Source organism: Pollicipes pollicipes, unplaced genomic scaffold (genome assembly GCF_011947565.3).
Source record: "Pollicipes pollicipes isolate AB1234 unplaced genomic scaffold, Ppol_2.1 Scaffold_2555;HRSCAF=2994_pilon_pilon_pilon, whole genome shotgun sequence".
Taxonomy (NCBI): Eukaryota; Metazoa; Arthropoda; class Thecostraca; order Pollicipedomorpha; family Pollicipedidae; genus Pollicipes; species Pollicipes pollicipes.
This window is the reverse complement of record NW_023596136.1, coordinates 18577483-18586675: the sequence shown is the minus strand read 5'-3', so window position 1 is coordinate 18586675 and position 9193 is coordinate 18577483.

Here is a 9193-nt window from a genome sequence, read left to right as displayed (position 1 = left end):
CAGCCGTAGTCAGGCAGCGGAAAAAATATGTGAGGTGAGCGCGTGACTTTGGAGCTCGTAATAACGGCAGTTTAGTGGAAATATCGCCCGTGAAATCATTGTTCAAGTATGGTAAATTGCAAAGTTTTACCCCTACGTACCTGCAACATTGCATCCATCTGGGAGCAGCCACATATGCGGCAAGCGGTCGGTTCTTGATTTGCAGCGATGTGCGAAAGGTTGCCCGTGGAAATGAAGGTGTAACTGACTATCATAAAACCGGTGACAAATCGGAAGGAAACGGGCATTATTCCAGCGTATGGTTTGTTGTCACCAGTTTCATAAACCACGGCATGCCTTAGGTGCGCATTCATCACCGTTTGAGAGCACTCAAAGTTGCCACGGATTTTGGATAATTCTATACTCCTAGATCTAGAACGCCAGAAACGAGCGTCGCTTTTTATATATGGGACATAACCCACCGTTGCATAAAGGGCACTTCAGAACAAAGCCAAAATTCTCCATTATTTTTGTAGGCTCGAGCCCAAAATGCTTCTGAAACATGGTATGTGGTGTTTTCAGTCAGGCAACGCAAAATATCGGGTACGACGTAAAACGCTAAAAGTCCAATACGACGCAATTAAGTTATCGAAAGTATCGCGTGAGCGCAGACATTTTGTTTTGCCCACTTTGATATGGCATGCTTCACACTGAAAACCTTAAGAAACCCAACGCATATCGCTGCGTGCAAAGTTTTCAATAACATCACATTTCACGACTGCGCTGTAAAAGCTTCACCTCCCATCGGTGCAACTACTGAAGTGTAAGAAGCTTGTGACTGTCTGTTAGTGTAGATCGAATAGGTAATCGGATTATTGTACCCTTCGCGGCAGTGCAGTTTCCTTTCCAGTTGGAGGCACTGTAGTTTTATTGGACATTGTGTCAATTCCGGCGAAACACATTTTGGGGGTATTTTTGGGAAGTTTTGGCCATTTTTTTACTCAGCTTTCTCCAATACATTTTGGGAAATACATCCCTGACCCGTTGTGGTGTATGGCAGTAGTTTAGGGCGTCCACGCACCAGACAAGTGACAGTTGCGCGAGAGAGTTGGCCTTGGGTGGTGGCGCGTGGCGGGGGCGCGACGTGTTCGGACGCCTTGGACGTTATATTATTGCTATTGTTGATATTACCGGGGAATTGGGCAAATACTCACGGTAACACCTGACTTAGTGTTTGGTCGGGCTGTGAGAGCGGACGATACTACACCCGTCTTGGGCGTTATCGCTTACATAATGCTCGACCGTAAACCCCCGGCCGTTGCCAGGTATAGTTCGGTCCTCAGACCATGTCTCATAAATCCTCAAGAGAGTTTGAGGATTTTTGGAGCGCATTTCTACGCTCCAAACAAAGATCACGGTCGCGGACCTGTTTGCACATGTTCTGGACAGTATAGTAGTTGAAGCGTCAGTCTGTGAATCGCGCACTTGTGGGATCAAAACTACCAGTTTCAGAAGTTACCAGTTCTGTTTACTGCACTGTGATCGATACATAGCATACGCCGAGCACCCCCAGGCGCTTCTCAAACGTCAAACTCCGACATCTGACAATACCTGGCAACGACGGACAAGTTAAGCGCCTTAAAGTGTGCACATGTTGAAGTTGAAGTGCTAAATGTGCACATGAGAATGTTGAAGTGCTAAAATGCTTAAGTGGGGGTGCTAACATGTTGTACATTTCGAACAAAGTTGGAGTGACTGCTGACCGCTGACAGCTTGCAGGGTAGCCTCCTCGCAGTGCAGTGCACATGCCTGCGGTGCAGTGCAGCGTCGCCCGCAGTGTCCGGGTCGCTGGTGGGCTCCGATCATCGATCCGGACGCGTCGGACTGCGACGCGCGCTATCGCCGGCGCGGTTTGGGCCGCGCGCTGCCCGCCCAAGATACGCCGCTATCTGCCGGCTTCGTAAGCCTGCGTGCCCGGCTCTGGAGTGGGCGTCCGGCTGGGCACCATATGGCGCGTGCCGCACTGCTATCGTAGTTTTCCCCGAGGCTACGGCGAGGGAGGCCGGCGGCACAGCCGGTAAGACGGACTGGCTTGGCTCACTGGGGCAGGCACGTACTCACTGGGCACGGAGCTCACTGGGACAGGCATGTACTGACTGGGCACGGAGCTCACTGGGACAGGCACGTACTCACTGGGCACGGAGCTCACTGGGGCAGGCACGTACTCAAACGGAGGCCAGCTGTGCTGTGGGTCAGCCCACAGCCGGTCGTCAGCCCGCGGTGCGCGGCAGAGCCATGACCGTGATCGAAGTTGGCGCTGGGTTGCGAATTTTGCGCTGAACAACTTATGAAGTTTGCTCTGGGTTGGTTAGTCAGTCGCCTTGAGACATTTGTCCAATGCCCTGGATGTTCTGACCTGTCCGGAATGAACTGAGTGGTTCTCATCGAGCGGGGACTTCGATGGCTGAAATATATGTCAAATGCTGCTAATATCTTGGTTATCCAGGCCGCCAATCCACGAAGCAAATGGATATTGGAATAAACTAAATATGCTTTGGATCTTTGACCGTTCCCTAAATTGCGAGGAACGATTGGATGAGTGCTTATGCTCTTGACCATGTCGTGCTTATACATTTTGCTCCGTTGTGATAATGCTGCGCTTTACAAGTGCAGCCAAGTGAGAGGGGGTGGGGTGGGGGGTCTGGCCTTCCTTTCCATTTTCCGCCATAGATGGTTCCTGACAAAAAAAGTTCTCAATACGAGCGCGACTCCTTCTCACTGAGCTCCGCCGCTTTTAAGGAAACCTGGTTACTGCCCTCTCCCCCCCCCCCACACACGCTGCATGATAACAGTTCGCATAAAAAGAAATAAAAATGTTCGACAAAAAATCGTCCAAACACCACGAAAGCGAGCAATCGACATGATGCATGCAAAATATAGATACTCCAACTGGAAGCCTTGTTTATCTTTTATTCATGATCCAGTTCAGGTAACCATTCTTTTAAAAGTTCGTGGAAGTTTACTCAATGTTCCTTCACTTATGTCACGCTGTCCAACGGCGTCAGTGGCGAACAATTTGACGACCGCTGCCTGGTGGATCTCAGGGTTACGTGCGTGTGTTCCGTCGCAGTCTCAAGAAAGCGGACGGTGATAGTGTTCAACAGTCAAGAAGCAGCTGCAGTCTCCGTCGGGACCGGCGGCCGCATGGTCGCGCCGTGCCCAAGTTCCGGTGTACGCGTGAGTGTGGAGATGTGTGCGGTGACAGAAAATGTGTCTGCTACGACTCGTCCTCGCAAACTTCATGGGCTTTAATACAAAACACCCTGGGGCTGTACGGAAGTCTCTCGTCAAGGCACGATGGCGCATGAGTGAACCAAGAGGTTCGTATCAGCCAGGGACTGCTACCCACGAAATAAGCTGATAAGGACGTAAGCTAAGAATAAACACTAAAATTAAGCTATGTGTGGCCGATCCTAACCGCAAGTGCATGCAATAAGTTGGAAGTAACGAAGTTGAACCAAACAAGCTCTTACGTTGGTTCAACAGCAAAAGAATGTTAGGACGACCCATTCCAGTTGATGATATTGTGTAAGCCCTCTACGTGCTCCCTAGCCGAAAAGTCGCCCTCCTCCTTTCCAAGCCCTTCCCTCCCATGATCGGCGGGTGCGGGCAGGCATGGCGGTAATCTGTCACCCCCTCGCCCTCCCTCCGCGGCAGAGCCGGTCGAGACCGGCGGGAGGGGCTCCCTGAGCCAGCTCGGCTGGGCGCGGGAGCCGAGCGCCGCCGACCCCGGTCGGAATCACGGCCGGGGTATCGCACGCGGGCGGCGGGCGGGCTCGACTCGGCCGGATGTTGTGCGTGGGTGACCGGACACCAGCAGTGGGGTGACCGGACAGCAGCAGTGGGGTGGCCGGACACTGAGTCGAGCAGCACCGCTCGGCCGCCGATCCTTCCGGACCGGACGGAAACGCGCCCTTCCCGCGCCCAGGAAACGGAAAAAGTCCGCCGGGGCGGCGGCGAGGCGTTTTAATGATGACGTCACCATGCCGGTGAGGGCGGTGGCTGCGTGGCTCGGCAGGTAGCAGCGACCGTAACCGCGGCGTGGCGGCGGCCGCCCACCTCCGGCAGCCGCCATCGCGTGCCGACGCCCCTGCTCGCCGGGCGCGGCGCACGGGGCATAGGGTTCGGCTGGGCGGCGCTGCTACAACCGAGCGAGGAGCAAGGTAGAACGGAGCCGCAATTACGACTGATCTGGAGCGAGGTTGGAAGAGCAGACTCATTGCAATAAGATATGCTCCCCAAAAGTATAAAAACAAACGCTGTTCCCTTTACAAGCTCTGCTGGATTTAGCCGATAAGTACATTTGCCGAAGATGCAACGCTTTTGTCACGCACACCGAACTTTTTTCTTACTTCACGTGCCTTCACGAGGGTAGATGTGCTTGGGTAAAGGGTAAAGACAAAGACTGAAGGGTGGGGTAAAGGTAAATGTGCTGCCTTCAACGATGGACAAACCGCCATGTGAATTGAGCCGGCATTGCCCGTAACCATAGCTTACCATGCCAGCACTTTTCTCAAAAGCGTGCACTACACGTGCGCTGAGCGAGGCGTGTTGAGTTTTGGTGAGTGAGCTTGACAGTCGGATCAGGTGCCAATTTTGTGAACATCTCGGAGACGGTCATCTTCGTAAGCTAAATGCACTGTCCCGCTGAGCAGGCAGTGGGGTGGCATGCTCATGTTAAGACATTTGAGCTACAAACTGTCTTTCAAATCGGGGTCCTTGACTCTTATCAGAATTGAACGGCGGAAACAATGCTCACTATATTCTGGAAAGAAACGTAGATTACGCATGGTTAGTAGTTCTTGGCTTTTAAACAGATTTACTGAACAAAGCCTGCATACCGTCCTATGCTCGTTTGATCTCAAAGTGCTTTAACGTGTGCAATGCTTTTAATGAAATGTATGGTCCAAATCATTTTGTCTTGTCTTGTGTAAGTAGTCATCTGACTTAATGCGTAGGAAGTTTGACATTTTTGGCTTTAGCCTCTTGAAAGTGCAACTTAGCAGCAGTAAATTCTCCCGAACCGATCGCTATCAACGGTGCAAGCCTGTGGTGAGATTATGGTGGGTGCAGGGAGGCGCGACAAGATATAAACGAAAACTGCACAAAAGGTCAGCCTGCTGATGACGTGCAAACGAAATTCTATCGTTTTTGGCCCACTGCAGTCGCACAATTACGCTGAGTGTCATGTTACTTGGGTTTGCGTCCTAGCGTTGGCCATGCCTGCGGCACCAGAGGCCCGCAGTAAATGGCGAAGTCAAGGGGAGGCACGACCCATGAATTTCGTACCGGAGACGCCTGAAGCCGAGAACCCCATCACTTTTAGACAGTACGATGCAGTAGAGTTTTAAAACATCATCAAATGACCTCTGACCCATCAAGATAAGATCTCGAGACTAAAATCTGGTTTCCTGTAGCGACGACGTGGGTTTTTTGTGTGAAGAAGCTTCATATGGCCCAATTTGACTCCTTCGTTGGCAAAATCCTGGCTACGCCGTTACCAACAACGAATAACATTACAGCTTGCCCACCTTTTGTCGTTACTTACAACTAATGGAAAAAGCACGGCCTCTGTCCGAGGGTTGTGAACCCTCCCCCCCCCCCCCTCCCCTGACAATCTCCTGTCCGCTCCCTGACTCCCTGTCCTGCGAATTCCTGTCCGGGTGCCTGCTTCCGTCAGAACATTGTCTACCCTGTGTCGTCATCTCTGGCCGACATGCCGAGTGTTGGCACGGCGGCATATGACTGGTTTGGGAGGAGGGAGCCAGCTGTCCCCCGGGCACGTTCCCCGTCAGTTGATGTAAACAAAGCCGGTCCGCCAGGGGAGGGGAGGGGACAGCTGCTGGACGCGAAGTACCTGTTTACGCAGCGCTGCTGCTGCCTTCACATTCGACGCGGCTGGGGCCTATGGCCCTTTCTGAACAAGTCGTGTCCGGCGAAAAGAAAAGCTACTCACTATCTCAGCAGCAATGCCAATGAGCATCTCTGGCCCACGTAACCATGAATGAACCCGCCTAACTACGCAAGTGGTTTTTCTCTAACGTCGGCGAGAGCGCATTCCTGCGTGTCACGTGGGACACTGTCGCTTCGCTTACTCAGGTCACAGGTAGCCGTGACATTTTGCAGGCCAGCGAGGCTGCAGAGATCTGATGGCGTCCACCAGGGCGCCGGCTGTACGGCCGCCGCCAGTCACGCGGCGCGTGCGGGCCGGCTGCCGCCCGGCGTCAGGTGACGGCGGGGTGCCAGCGGTCCTTGGCCGGGCCGGCCCGGCTTTTTACTTGGCCCGTCCATGCGGGCCGATTCCGGAGCAAGGCCCGCCGGCCAACCTCTTTACATACAAATCAACCCTTATCGGCGGGCCCAATCGGGCCGGAGGATAGGGGCGCAGCGGCCCGCTGCCGGTCCCGACGCGCCGGCACGCGGGCCGCTGGCGGCCGCTCTTAACGGGCTGGCGGGGTGCAGTGTCTTTTAGCGTCGTGCTCAAGCATAACTGAGACTCATTGGTGGTAGGAGAATTAATCTCTCGGATGGTTTATCGTTGAAGTGATGGTAAGGTAATACAATAGTGGCCGGGTTGCACATTTATACGATGTGCTCGTTCGGGCCTCTAAATCCGAACGTTAAAAGAGAGTTACTTACTAGGTGTGAACCGTTTTCTACTCATATAAGCTTGATGGAGCTCGATCCCTTTGCATCTTTTTCAGTGCTCTACAGTGCGTCAGCGTAAAGTCGCGCTACAGCCCCGAGCAACAGCTGCTGCTTTCCCGAAGCTGGGATCCAGCCACCGAGGTCCGAGCCCAGGCCCGAGTCTCATACATGCTGTGATGTTTTGTACTGGCGTGGGGCCAAAGTTGCGGCATTAGCGACCAAACCCACCTGTTGCATATCGTTGGAGGCCTATCTCAGCTACCGCTGCCACCAGGAGTACGATGTCTCAGCAGACATTTGTCTGCTGAGCCAGACAGATGATGACCTGCGACTCGTGACGCTCCCTCAGACAGGCAGTGACGTCAGGGGAGCGCCCAGCACCCCTGCTGACGGCACGGGCGCAGAATACCTCTTAAGGTGGATGAGACAGGGAGATACGGGGCAGAGGCCGAGCCTATGGGCAAGTAAGTTAACCAGTCCGCCAATGCTGATTTGTCATTTGCAGACTGCATTCTGTGATTCGATATTTACAGTTTACGATTCCCTAAGTCTCTTCGCAATGTTTTTCAGATTTGTGATGAGATTTGTCGATCTTTCAAGCCAAATTTTCCATATGCTCAACTCACTGCTAATACCAGATGTTAAACACCTTGTCAACACCTTCATTCCTGATGACCGGAGAGAGATGACAATGCTTATTAACGTAAACATAAGTAAATATCAACGTGGCTGCTAAAATATAGCCATTTGTCATCAATTATAGGTTCGGTCCTGCAAGTAAGTGCGGCCAAGTCCCACTAACTTCGAAGTTGGTGTGGCCACTACTGCACTTTCTGCACTGCACTCTCCGCCCCCACGGCCGGCAGTGTACCAAACGGTCACAAGATCGGTACACAGATGCTAGGTCAGCCAGTTATCAGCGCATATCGTGCTGAGGCAAAAAAAGGGCAAAAAACGGCATTCTGAGCTTAAACAGACATTTCGACAACGCCCTTCTAAAACACAGCAAATATCATTGCCTATAGCTCGCGATGCAGCTGCATCCTCACATAGCACAGTACTTCGAACCATACTTGCAGCATTGCCGGGTGTTATTTAGAAAAGAATTCGGAACCCGGTTGTCACTCAGTTTATACAGGGGAAGGCCTCTCACATTACAGAGCGCCTTGCCTGGCTAGAATCGGGTCGCTGAGTCGCGGGCATTCGGCTGACAAAGGATCTCTGAGTCGCGGGGGTCTGGCTGGCAGCGGGTCTGTGAGTCGCGGGGGTCCGGCTGGCAGCGGGTTTCTGAGTCGCGGGGGTCCGGCCGGCAGCGGGTCTCTGAGTCGCGGGGGTCCGGCTGGCAGCGGGTTTCTGAGTCGCGGGGGTCCGGCCGGCAGCGGGTCTCTGAGTCGCGGGGGTCCGGCTGGCAGCGGGTCTCTGAGTCGCGGGAGTCCGGCCGGCAGCGGGTCTCTGAGTCGCGGGAGTCCGGCCGGCAGCGGGTCTCTGAGTCGCGGGAGTCCGGCTGGCAGCGGGTCTCTGAGTCGTGGGAGTCCAGCCGGCAGCGGGTCTCTGAGCTGCGGAAGGCCGGCCGCACGCGTCGCGCGCCTGCAGATCACCTGCGGCCGGTGCGGGGTCGGCCCGCGTCACACAGAGGGCACTGCATGAGCTGCTGCGGAGTAACGCATTCCGACAGCTGTCACGCGGCCGCGGCGGGGCTGTCACTGAATCACGCCCCGGAGGCCGCCGCCCGGGAGGCCGGCGGCCGCTACAGCCACTGCCCGGCTCCGGGCAGTAAACCACCCGTCCGCAGACTGCAGAACTAGACGGCCGTGCTGCGGTCAGCGCACACTGGAATTTGTCAGCCCAATGACCACCGTCAATGCCTATTCTTCCTTGTTACCGCAAAACGCGTGGCCAACAACGAGCTTCTCACCTTTAGAAAGTGTATCCCCTAAACTTACAGGCTGCTTTGAAAAATGACGTTGACCGTGTGCTGCTGGATAGCGAAAGCATTACGTTGGCAGTCATACCACTGACGTGCCAGAAACTGACACTCGGACAAACCTTCCAGCACCGCCGTTAACAGTGCTCATAAGAGCCTACAGGCATCGGACATACCATTCGTCCTCAAAACTCGTCTGCATCCTAACATCACGAGGACCGTATTTGACGCACAATGCCAAGCGTTACCACATAATAGCGCTTGCACATTCATATGAGCCGCGGCCCTTTCCGTGCCGATCTAAGCGCACGCGTCCTCGGCAGTGCGGTATTTGGAATGCAATGCCATCACCATTAGCGGCGGTCAGAAGCTGTGAAGGTGTTGGCCGTTATTGTGGTCCTCCTTCATTTGCTCGACAATAACGAGGCTGGAAGGAAGGCCGATGTCGTTGCAAGATGACCAACAATATCCTTAGCGATTAGGTAAAAAATGCATGGGAGAGAGAGAGAGAGAGAGAGAGAAGAGAGAAGAGAGAGAGAGAGAGAGAGAGAGAGAGAGAGAGAGAGAGAGAGAGAGAGAGAG